Source organism: Rhinopithecus bieti, unplaced genomic scaffold (genome assembly GCF_001698545.2).
Source record: "Rhinopithecus bieti isolate Rb0 unplaced genomic scaffold, ASM169854v2 scaffold_39883, whole genome shotgun sequence".
Taxonomy (NCBI): domain Eukaryota; kingdom Metazoa; phylum Chordata; class Mammalia; order Primates; family Cercopithecidae; genus Rhinopithecus; species Rhinopithecus bieti.
Genome location: NW_016816948.1, coordinates 2,357,182 through 2,369,569, shown reverse-complemented (window position 1 = coordinate 2,369,569; position 12,388 = coordinate 2,357,182). Strand labels below are relative to the sequence as shown.

General features: G+C 33.2%; 1 pseudogene across 1 annotated transcript; it reads left to right on the top strand.

Annotated features, from left to right (window-relative positions):
• Positions 1 to 11,623: 11,623 nt before the first annotated feature.
• Positions 11,624 to 12,246, top strand: LOC108517607 (elongation factor 1-alpha 1 pseudogene; annotated as a pseudogene). The gene has a single exon (XR_001882158.1). The product of XR_001882158.1 is annotated as an elongation factor 1-alpha 1 pseudogene (transcript).
• The last annotated feature ends 142 nt before the right edge of the window (positions 12,247 to 12,388 follow it).

Genomic DNA, 12,388 nt, shown 5'->3' with positions numbered 1-12,388 from the left:
CACACACACACAAGTTTCTCAACAAGAAATATATAACATTATTTTGTGTTTTTTGTTTGTTTGACTTGTTTTGTATGAGAGTCATTATGCTGATGTTGACATTCAAGGATTTTCATTATTCTTATTCATTTGTGCATTGCAATCCACAGACTGGATCAAGTATAGTTATTTAGCCATACCCATATTGATACATTTAAGATGTTTTCATTTTTTGTTATGAACCTCATTCTTGTGGAAATAATACTGCAATGACCATCCTTGTGGAAACTGGTGGGTATTCCTGTAAAACAGATGCTAAGAAGTAAAATTACTGTATCATGGAATGTATGTACTTTTGGATTTGAAGAGATAATGATGAATTGCCTTACATATGACTGTGGAATTTTACATGATAACCATCAATGAATACTCTTTTTACCATTTCTTTGCCAGATCTTGCTATCATCAAGCTTCAATTTCTGCTATTCTAATATGTAAAAAATTAATATCTCACTTGTTATACTTTGTATGTTCTTAATTATTAGTGATATTGAACATCCTTGTATATACTTATTGGCCATTTCCATTTCCTTTTCTATGAGTTACCCAGTTATATCATCTACTACTTTTCTATTCAAGTACTAATCATTTCTTTGTAATTAATTTATTTAATTGTGATATTATTTTTTGTGTATATTTTCTTCCAGTGAGTCATCTGTATTTTTGTATCATTGATGTACTATTCTTGATAAATAAGTTTTAAAATTTTATATTGGCCCATATATCATTTATTTCCTTTTGTTATTATGTCTTTTATTATTTATGTTAACACAGGTTTTTGTATTTTATATCTTGTTTAAGCAGAGCCTTCCTTTACTCCCAAATTCCTAAACATATTAATTATAATAGTTTCTAATACTTTATGTTTTTTAATGTTTAGGTTTATAATTCATTTGAAAATTATTTCATGAATGGTGTGAAATAGGAGTTTCTTTTAATCATGTGGAGTAAATTGTACAAATGCAGTATGATTATGCAAGTATGCATCTATTGAATAAATCGCTTTCTCCACAGACCTGATAAAATATATTTATTATAAACTTATATAACATGATTTTGTATATGAATACGTATCTGCTCTATTGATAGAGTATTTGTTCTTGTGCTGATACTCTATGATTTTAAGGAATGATATCTTTATAATATCTTAACCTATGATAGCATAATTCCTACTGCCTGGTTCTTTTTTAGGACGATCTTGGCTATTGAGTCTTTTCTATATGGATTTAAGATTATCTGGTCAAGTTCTACCAAAAACTTGTTAGAATTTTTATTGGAGCTTAATTTGATTCACAAACTAATTATTGTCTTCTTGAGTATATTGTATCCTCCCTTATATGGATAAGGTATATTTCCCTATTTAGATAGATTATTTTAGCCCATTAATAAACTTGTATTTTAAAATATATTTCGCATCCCTTTTTAAACAGTTATTCCTAGGAAATCTGTAATTTGTGGTGTTATAATGAAGCTATATTTATTTCATCCTATTATTTGGGGAATATATTTCTTCAGTGAGGAACTAGTGAGTTTCATCTGCTCATTACCCTGTATCAAACAGAATTGATCATGGATTGAGTTGTCATTCATTCCAGTCTTTAAAACCAGCAAGCTCTGTGACAGTACTAAAGTTGGAACTCTCACCAGTTAAATCTCTTGGGCTTCTAAATATCATGTTCAGAAATAATATTGCCTGAAAACATTATTTGTCCTTTTTTCCTTTCTCATATTTCTAACTCATCTATCTTTATTGACTTGATGTATTTGCTAGAAGCCTCAGAAAATGTTAAATACTAAGGGTTTTTATTGGAGATTTTAATTTTTCCCTAGTATCAATAGGCATGCTTTTACTATCTAACTATTAAATAAAACTTTACTGAAAATTCCTTCCCTAGGCTAAGGAAATTTTATTTCTTGAAATAATTTTAAAATTTAGAGTTTTATAATAATAAAATGTATTTCATCTATTTTAACAGGACAAACTACTATCAGATATATGTATTAATAAAACACTAGCAGGTTTTCAGAAATCTTTATAAATAATTATGATAGTAGTAGCAGTTACAAATGTCTGTGTGCCTCATTTATGGATGATACTATGGATGTTTTTTATACACTTGTTTGATGACAGTACAACAATATTTCAGTAGTCATTCTTAGATTATAAAATGTAAATACTATGACCAAATTCACTTAGCTAAAAAATAAACCTGGGATTTGAACTCTGATCTGAGTGATTACATCTGCCACCACACTGACACTGTAATCTGAATAGAAGCTAGTTTCATAATAAGCACCAGAATTATGATATGCATGGTAATATTTAACGTTTAAATATCAGTACCATTGTTTAGAAAATGCTTCTAACAACACCCATATGATTTAGGATACTTCTGCATCAACTCAGTCTGGCCCTTGAGTTGCTTCTTGTACCTTAAATTTCCAAAAGGCATTGAAAGAAAATGTGAAAACATTAAAATATTTCAGAGACAGGAACCATGTTTCAGTCTCTTTGTACAATTTTAAAATGTGAAAATATTAAAATATTGTCTATTTTAATTTTTTATATTTTATCTTATTAAATGTGAAAATATTAAAATAAGTCAGAGACAGCAACTGTGTTTTAGTTTCTTTGCACTGTTGTTCATAACCTTTTGCCCTGCTGACACTCGGCCCACATTAGCAACTAAATAACTAAACTTAATTTGGTTTGTGTTATATAGTTCAACCCCTCAGTATCACCAGGGAAACAAAATGGAACAAGTTATATTCATATGACAATGACTCAATACATGAGGAATTATACTCTTTGGGTTTTTTGTTACAAGATACACTTATGAAAATATCTTGTTCTTAATTCTGAACAGCCTACTCTTGTTTCACTTTGTTGCATCTCCTAAGGTTTCCAGAACACTTCTATATTACTTTACCCTTGAAGCTGGGACAGAATTGTGAATTGGATACATTTTCTTCTTCAGGATTTGTGTTTCCTGGAGGATAAAATGTGTTGAGTGTGTTTTTAAAATGCTATTTGACAGCTAGAAGTGAAAATAGTGTAAATTCTGACCTTGAAGTTTTCTATACACTTTCTTGCAACTGGATAAAGTACTTAGTTTATTCCATATGGAGTTTTCCATCTTGTTTCATATAATAGAGCCTCAGTCAAAATAGTCTGTACATTAACTATATCACATTACAACGTTAACCTGCCATTCAGTATTATAAAATGGAACACACTGAAATTTCTTAAAAGCCAATCTCAAAGTTTTATTGAATTTAAAATGCTATGTGTAGCACTTCCAAAATAAAACTGAATTATCCCATTTAATTGTATAAATCATTTCTGTACTTAATTCCTAGACATTAACTGCTTCAGGAATATTTTAAGCATACTGGAAAAGGGCTCAGATTTAAGTATATAAAAATATGGGAGGAATATATTTGTGGCCAATTTTAACCCTGACTTAAGTGAATATACTATCTAGATATTAACTATTGCAGGTACAGCATAAGATTTATTGAAAAAGATGTATGAAGGTCAAAAAAGATCATGTTAAATAGATAGCAAATTAACCAGAGATCTGGTTTGTGGATTATAAGACAAGCTAAGTATGTGAAATTACTTATAAAAATGAACTTAAGACAATGTTATATAGTGGTACAAATTGGCTAGCAAATAATAATAACAGCCTCTTCTAAAATTTTTACTGAGTCAGGCCTCTTTCTAAGCTCTTCTCACATAATAACTCACTTAAGCTTTCCAACAATCCTATGAAGAATTTGCAGACAGAATTCCAGTTTTTTCATTAAGCAAATAGAGGCTTAGTGAAATTAGTGAAGTAGTAAATAGTACACCAAGATTTTAAATCCAGGCAATCTGGTCCAAGAACCTGTGACCTGATATGTCAATGATTCAAAGTACAGTAATAATAAAATCAAATGATTATTAGAAAAAATGTTTTTGTTAATATTCTATTTTTTGTAATGATACAAGAAAAAATGAATTTAATACATACATATTTGCAAGAGTTATATTGGTCATTGATAACTGTAAAAAAAAGAATTGAATAAAATTATAAACATGACTCTGATGACCAAAGAAGCAATTTTGAAATTTCAAGACCTAATTCCAACAAGGCATGTAGGCATACCTCTGACAAAAAAAAAAAAAAAAAAAAAAAACCAACCACCTAAAACCAGACTTTCTGTTAAATAGAATCTCTATATTTAATCTCATATTCTTTCCCTCTCCACATGTTTCTCCAAGTCAAGGCTTGTGAGCAACATGAGTTCTTGGTTGCAGTAACAGAATCAAGGCTGGCTAACTGAACCATCAAAGGAATTTATTGGCGGAATCTTGGGCAAATCACAGATCAATTGGGAAGACTGGAGAACCAAGCTCAGAAAATGAACAGGAGTCATGGGAAAGTGGATGCCAAAAACATAACTAATACATTCTGGAGGATTAGTGTGTTTCAGACACTGCTATAGTGCATTCCCAACCTTAACACCACCATTGCTTCCAGGAACATTCTTCCCTCTCCTAGCAGTGTTAGTCACTTTCTCCAGAATCAAAGTCATGTGCCTAATTAGTGAACCTGGCTAATCTATCTGCATCTTAGCCATCAAACAGAAGAAAATGGAAGGCAAGATTCTTCTTCCCTTCGAGACTAGTACTATAGGAACCCCTTTCCCCAATGCAAAAAAAACAATTATGCCAGGTAGTCAAAAAATTATATGTTTATATGATCAGAATCTTTATTTTCCAGTATTCAAGTACATCTGTCTTAGATCATGCTATTTGTAATATGCTATAGCAGAGAAATTGTTAGGAAGTTGTAGATCATAATTAAATCAGCTATTTCACCACTGAATTTGTTTATTAAATACTTTTTAATATTTACTATAAGCCAGACACTGTTGTGAGTCTTGAAAAAATACTGATTTAACATTCACAAAAACTCTGATGTAGGTACAATAATTAACCCTGATTTCACTCATGAAGGAACTGAGATACTGTTATGTAATTTACAAAGATCACCCTCTAGAAATCACAGAGGTGATATTTGACTGATGTAGTTAGGTTTCACAGTCTATGCTTTTAACCATTATTTCATGCCACCTCTCTCTGCACCACCTCTCTCTGTGGTCTTCCATATGAAAATTCCTTGATACTAACAGCATTTTTATTATTTTCATCCCCAAGTAGGACAGATAACCAAATGAAGATTCATCATTCCATAAAAGCACATTATCTGAAACCTCAATGATCTTTTTTTTTAAATCAGGTACAGTCTATAGCAAGCACTATCACTGCTTCATCTAGAAACTGTCTCCGTCTCTAGTCATTTCTGTGCATCCTTCTTTTTCTCCTCTGTAGTCTCTGTGCTTTTGCCTACAGTCTGCACCTGCACTTCTTCCTGAGGATTGCCATTGGACTGCTGAAACGGTTTTGCTTAAATAAGCAGACATACAGAAGTGTCCTTGAGATTTATACACCCCTGAAGTGGGCCTTTTTCAATAACTGATTCACATAGAAGTAGGAAGCCCAGCACAATTGCCTTGAAGAGGACAATCTCTAAGGTGTAACTTAAAATCCAGCATTCCCCTCAGGGAGCAGGCTAAACTTACCCTCCTTAAGACTTTGCCTGAAATCATGTCCATGCTTGCTCTCTCTTTTCCCTGGTCTGCTTGACCCATCTTTAAATCTTGAGAGCTATTCCTTAACAAATCTCACCCACAGAACCCCTCACCTTCTGGAGAACCTGACCAATGACAGGGACCTAGAGAACACAGAGACAGTTACTGATTAGCTTAAGTGCAAAAATGATGCATTGGAGGCATGTTGGACAATTCATGAAAGTACTAGGAAGTTTAAAAGCTGCTGTAGAAAACTGACAGGGAGCAAAGTGTCTGGAATCCAACAACATAAGAAATTCCATGCTATAAAATATGTAACTCCACAGTTTACACACACTAGCATCACCACTACTAAAATCTTCTCACCACTAGTATCACTACCCCTACCAGTCATTGGCCCTCCAATAGACTGTTAACCCTGACACTTCTAGTATAAAATTGTGCCTACCCTCTCAGAAAGAATAGGAAATGCCTGCCTGCTCCATTTTAACAACTGGGCCCATACTATTTGAAGAAAACCAAGTATTTGCTATGTTCAAACCTTCCTAGGGTTTAATTTTTAAATACTCCAATTTTCTTTTGTAATTTTAATCATTAATTTCACTTATGTAGAATGTTCTTTTTCCCTATTATCTTGCATTCTCTATATATCTAAATCCTACCCATCTCATATAATATAACTCAAAGGCTAGTTAGAGAACATCACATTGTCCCTGATTTACCCTTTAAAAATTATCCCTCCATACTTTGGACACTATTTAGTACTTTATCAATATCTTAATATTTATATCCTCTATGAGACTAAGTTCTTTCCGGGCATTTAACATGGCTTAGCAGAATATCTTGACAACAATTGGTATAATAAAATTTGTCAAATAAATTAGAGCAAGAGCTGGGGAAATATTAGGAGAGGGATTTGGTAGACTCAACAGGATTTAGCAGCTGATTAAATCTGGAAGGTGGAAGGAAAAGTTGTTACATTTGTTTTCCAGAATTCAAGCTTCAGTGTTTAAGTACAAGATGATGCCATTAGGATATTTAAAGAAAATAGAAGTAATAGTCTTGATAATTGGAATTGTAATACGTATCAATTTAGTTTGGGGCATACTGAGTTTGAAATTCTTAATGTATTTTTAGGTTGACAAATGTAATATAGACTCAAAAAAATTGAGCCTGAAACTCAAGTGAAACATCTAAAATTAAGAGTTAAGTGCTTTAAGAATAGAAGTGATAATAGAAAGCTCCATAAGTAGATGAGACCACTCAGAAAGGTAATTCGCAGAACAAGAAAAGAATATAAATACAGTTGACCCCTGAAAACCTGGGGTGAGGGGGCACTGACCCCACATACAGTCAAAAATCTGGATATAACTTTTGGCTTCCCTTAAATTTAACTCTTAATGGCATATTATTGATCAGGAGACTTACAAATGGCATAAACAGTTAATTAACACATATTTTGTATGTCATATCTATTGTATATCATATTCTTAGGACAAAGTAAACCTGAGAAAATAAAATGTTATTAAGAAAATTATAAAAAAGAAAAAATATATTTACTATTCACTAAGTAGAAGTGGATCATTGTAAAGGTCTTATTCCCTATCTTCTTGTTGAGTAGGCTGAGAAGGAGGAGGAGGACTTGGTCTTGCTATCTCAAGGGTAGCAGACGTAAAAAACAATCCACATAGAACTGAACCAATATAGTTCAAACTCATGTTGTTTGAGGGTCGGTGATCAAATAGACTAATATCTACATATATTTTATACACCCAGGGAATATCTATTTTTTCTTGGATTTTTCAATATTTCTATGTTACATGGTTCATCTGCAAGTTTTCCAACTTGTCATAAATCTCTACATATTTTTCCAATATATTTATTTGTTTAAATCCACATAAAAGTGGACCCACACAATTCAAACCTATGTTTTTCAAGGGTCAACTGTATTTTGATAAGAAGCCTCATAAAATGCCAACATTTGGGAAGCAAGACAAAAGGATGACAAGTAGAGGGAAAGCAGAGTAGAATTGAGATTGGGAAACCAATGCATTTCAGAGATCAAAGAAGGATGACATCCTAGAAGAAATCATCTTTCGTGCTATCTGTGTGGCCCCAATTCATCAACCATTCTTGCATTAATGTTCTTTGCTTTGTAACTTTACAGTTCCTGACACAAAATACAGAATGTGTTTTCCAACTCCTTGATGTGGGGTCAGCCATGGAACTTAATTTGGCTGATGAAATATGGACAGAAGTGAGAGTGACCAATTCCAAGGCTAGGCCTTAAGAAGCTTCACATATTTCAACTGCCCTTTAGGACTTTTTGCCATTATCATGAGAAGAACATGCCCTGGACAGCCTACTGGGCCAAGTAAAATAACAGACTCATGAAGCATACTTGGATTTCATCTGCACATAGAGCTGCCCCCAAGCCCAGCCAGGAGCAGCAGAGAAACCTCAGCTGACTCACAAATGTGAATAAAATAAATGTATGTTGTCATATGCCACTGAGAAGGAGGAGCTTAGTGACAGAGGACATTGGTGACTTCAGCAAAATCATTGGCTGTGTGGCAATGGGGCCAAAAATCTGCTGTCAGTGGCTGGAAGGATAAATTAAAAAGAGTAAACTGGAGTCAATGAGAAGCTGGTCATTGAAGGGCTCCCACTAATTGAGATAATAACTTTATTTTTTAAGTTAAAAAGAAAATATACTTTTTCATCTTCTTTCTATCTGTGCAAATAAAATTTTTTTAGAAAAGTAATGACATTGGTCTGCACTTGCAGAAACAGCAGCCCATGAGACATTCATTTCAAGGGTTGCAGTCTTCTTTAATTGCATGAACAACATTAACTCATAGGATAGAAAGGTGCCATCGAATCTTGTTCATTTTCCTTGCAAAAGATGTACTTCTAACTTAATAGAAATTCTGCGAGGAATACCTAGCAGATTGAGCATGCAACACTTCCTTAGTAAAATATAAGCCTAAAACAGTGCATGGTTCCATGTACTTATTTTGAATGCATAACTCAGGGAATGGACTTTCACATATACTAACACATGTTGAAATTTAAACTATTAGTCATTAATGGAGAAAATTCAGACCAGAGAGGGAGCTGATTTTGGTTAAGATCTATCTTTGACATGTCTGCTTAAATTATGTTGTATAGAAAACATAGTCTTTATTGTGCACTTAGAAATTATCACATAATACAAACTTCCCTTCTGCAGAAGAAAAACTGCCAGGATTTCACCTTAGTAACAGCAACTATATAAACTGTAAATAACACGTAAATAGAGGAAACAAGGTGATTCACACAAATGATAAAAAGAACAGTTAAATATTGGCAATTTGGTAAATTGGCCCATATGCAAATTAATAATGTTTTATATAAGGAAAACACATCAAAGGGCATGCCTGTTCATTTATTTTGACATTTTATAATTTAGTCTAATTATTTGTGAAACTGTAACCCATTCAGCTGGCCTTTGGTGTAGTTTGTGAAAAATAATGACTCTTGTGAAAAATAATGACATTTAGTCAAAGAAGCACTTGCTTCCACTTTCTATAGTACATTCAGGCAAGATACTTAGTGCAATAATTAATTAAAAACTAAAATGTCAAATCTTACCCATTTCTCTGTACATTAGCCAAAGATACATATGGACTCGAAACCAGAGAATTCAAAATGGGTTCTTAGTTAAATCCATGCATTTCCAGAGACAAATCTGTGAAATTAATTCTCTGAGCAATGCATATTATGCCTACATATTATGCCTAATTATTAGCCTTGTATATCAAATACACTTTTATTTAGACTAACATGTCTTATTTTACCATTTTATCAGTTTATTCAAACTTTGTATAATCTTATATTTCAATGTACTGTACATATCTTCGCTGTTGACACTTTGCCCCTCGAAAACCAAAGAGCAATGATACAGGGGACTTTAAACTCTATTTTAGCTAATTCATATATTAATACTATACTTTGGAGATGATTATTTTAAGAACAATTAATCACAGATTTTTTTTTCTTAAATTTTGCTGGTTTCATTTTTAAGTAATTTACTACATATGAAATAATTCCTAGTTTTGTCAAGGCTGCAAATGTATTTTGCTTACTGCAAATTATGGAGACCACATACAAGTGCAACCTAGCAACATTTCCTCCAATTTGGTTTTCTAAGTAAACAAAGCCTGCAGCACAGTCTTTCCTTAATGAGGGATGAATGTGAGTCTTTTCTGATAAATTAAAGGGCGCATTTATTAAACAAAGATGACGTTATTGATTCAAAGGGCATGCTCTTTAAGCAGTTTTTTTTCTAATTGTTGTGCTGATCCATCTATGTTTTACATTTCACTTCCCATTATAGCAATACACATTTTATAAAATGCCCGGCGAAGCTTAGAGGCTTATTAGAGGCATAGCATGATACAGTACTCACTGGCCAATGAAGAGTGGACCTCATGACCTTGGCATTATTAATGGTAAGTTGGGCTAACTGCCTGATAGGCACATTAATTTCGGTGTCAATACTACGGAGAATTTCAGTTTGAAGTAATATAAATTATATATGTACAACTAAAAGGAGAGACTAGCAATATAAATACTTGGAAGTAAATTTTTTAAGTTAAAAGAAAATATACTTTTCATCTTCTTTCTATCTGTGCAAATAAAATTTTTTTAGAAAAGTAATGACATTGGTCTGCACTTGCAGAAACAGCAGCCCATGAGACATTCATTTCAAGGGTTGCAGTCTTCTTTAATTGCATGAACAACATTAACTCATAGGATAGAAAGGTGCCATCGAATCTTGTTCATTTTCCTTGCAAAAGATGTACTTCTAACTTAATAGAAATTCTGCGAGGAATACCTAGCAGATTGAGCATGAAACACTTCCTTAGTAAGATGACAAAATGGTATTTTATAAAGATTGTCTCCTGTCATTTCAGTAGATGCTCTCAGTCCATCTGAAAATAGTTTGAATTTTGTCATTATTGAATGTAGTGCACACAATATGTCAATTAGGCCAGCTTTGTTAATTGTGTTGTTCATATTTTCTACATCTTTACTGATTTGTTTTAGCTGCAGGTATTATCAACTCTTGAAGTTTTGTGAAGGGTAACTTTATATGTAGTTTGAAACTATGTATTGATTGCACAGAGATTTAGAAAGGTCATATTTTCCCATTGATTTACTCCTTCATCATTATGAAATTTCATTCTTCATCTTCAGCAATGCTTTTAACTTAAAATCATCTTTGATATTAATAAAGCAACATATATTTTTGCTTTATATTCACATGATATATCTTTTATTCCATCTTTTGAATTTCAGTCTCTCTATATTCTTATATTATGGTGTTCCTCTTAAGAGCAACATACACTTGAGGGTTTTTTTCTAACCCAATCTAACAAATCTTACTCTTTTCTAGAAATATTTTGTTCATTTTCATTGAATGAAATTTAATATATATTTACTGTCATATCTGCCATTTAGTTACTTGTTTTCTCTTTGACCAACCTGCTTTAAGCTCTCATTATCTTCTTTCTTGTTTTCTTTTACAGTAACCTGGGTTTGTTTTAACCATTCTATTTTTACCCCTAATAATTTGTTAATTATAGCTTCTTTTCCTTTTCTTTAATGGGTACTATAGATTATAATATTCATTCTTAAATAAATAAAATCTAATATAAATTACGTTTAGTCCTTCCTTTACAATAAAACTCTCTTTCCATATATATCCTTCACTTTTGCACTATTGTTTTCATGCATTTTAACCACACACACACACACACACACCCCTGCATAAATTATTATTCTTATTATCCAAGTCAGTCAATATTCATCTATATGAATTTCTCCTTTGCCAGTCAGTCTTTCCTATAATTACATATTCTAGGATCATTTTCTTTCTACATAAAAGTTTGCAGCCAGAACACAGGTGTCCTGAAAACTATCCCTAAAAGCCAAAATGGGAAAGGAAAAGACTCATATCAACATTGGACACGTAGATTCGGGCAAGTCCACCACTACTGGCCATCTGATCTACAAATGCAGTGGCATCGACAAAAGAACCATTGAAAAATTTGAGAAGGAGGCTGCTGAGATGGGAAAGGGCTCCTTCAAGTATGCCTGGGTCTTGAATAAACTGAAAGCTGAGCGGGAACGTGGTATCACCATTGATATCTCCTTGTGGAAATTTGAGACCAGCAAGTACTATATGACTATCATTGGTGCCCCAGGACACAGAGACTTCATCAAAAACATGATTACAGGGAAATCTCAGGCTGACTGTGCTGTCCTGATTGTTGCTGCTGGTGTTGGTGAATTTGGAGCTGGTATCTCCAAGAATGGGCAGACCTGAGAGCATGCTCTTCTGGCTTACACACTGGGTGTGAAACAACTAATTGTTGGTGTTAACAAAATGGATTCCACTGAGCCACCCTACAGCCAGAAGAGATATGAGGAAATTGTTAAGGAAGTCAGCACTTACATTAAGAAAATTGGCTACAACCCCGACACAGTAGCATTTGTGCCAATTTCTGGTTGGAATGGTGACAACATGCTGGAGCCAAGTGCTAACATGCCTTGGTTCAAGGGATGGAAGGTCACCCGTAAGGATGGCAATGCCAGTGGAACCACGCTGCTTGAGGCTCTGGACTGCATCCTACCACCAACTCGTCCAACTGACAAGCCCTTG